This window comes from Pseudopodoces humilis, chromosome 7 (genome assembly GCF_049639895.1).
Source record: "Pseudopodoces humilis isolate 2021_Gansu_Grassland_sample_001 chromosome 7, ASM4963989v1, whole genome shotgun sequence".
Taxonomy (NCBI): Eukaryota; Metazoa; Chordata; class Aves; order Passeriformes; family Paridae; genus Pseudopodoces; species Pseudopodoces humilis.
This window is the reverse complement of record NC_142206.1, coordinates 15,255,812-15,256,769: the sequence shown is the minus strand read 5'-3', so window position 1 is coordinate 15,256,769 and position 958 is coordinate 15,255,812.

Sequence of the window (958 nt, the reverse complement as noted above, 5' to 3'; positions counted from 1 at the left end):
TGTGTCAACCGGTATTAACTTTGCTTGAATGAAACGCAGCTCAGCTTTCCCATCGCTTTCCCTAGGATCTTGCTAGGCAGCTTCATAACCTGCCCATCTCATCTGACTCCCTAGATCCTGGCACATTTGCTCCACATGTTCTGGAATTTCCCGTTTTCTCAAAATTAAAGTCAGCCTTTCAGGATTCATGCACATAAATTACTCTGGTGTGCTAATTTGCAGATGTTTATCTCCAGGTAGCAGCACTCCTGTTTAACCATGTAGTGGAAAGTACTGCTTGAGGATGGGGAACTATTATTCAGTTTCTTCCAAGAGAAGGAAACCAGGTCAATTCTCTTTATTTTATGTCCCTGGCACTGTGCTAAGCCAGTCTGCACATGGGCAAGCTCCACTCATTCATTCCTTCCTTCCTGTCCTTGTCAGAAATGCCTTCACACTGCTCTCCACGCCTGCCAGCATGCACTGCGGTTAGACTAGGTTACAAAATCCATCTTTTTAAAATAAAGCCCTATCCCTTTTCCTGCCTTCTTTCCTCATTCCTGCCTTAACACTATGGCACCTGAGCATTAGCTTTACATTTTCTGACCGTAAGGTCAGATGTGGGAGTACCTTAACATTCATAAACAACTTTGTCCCCCAGCACCTCATTCAGTCCATGACCAGAGTGCATGGAGCATGTGGAATCTTGTAATGATGCTGCCTCCCTAAAAACCCCAACTCCTACAGAAGATTCCAGACTATTTGCTTGCAAATTGAGCAAGTTTGTTCTGATTTACATCAAAGAACTGTACACTGCTGTATTTACAAGGGCTCCTGTTTTGGCTTTTGGCAAAGGCAGATGTTGAGCCAGGAGCTGTATGGCCAAACAGCTGGAAGGTGCTGTGTTTAACACTCCACCATTCACAGCAGGATGCTCATTTCTCCTAGGAAGCATTAGGGACCAGACAGGCACCACCAA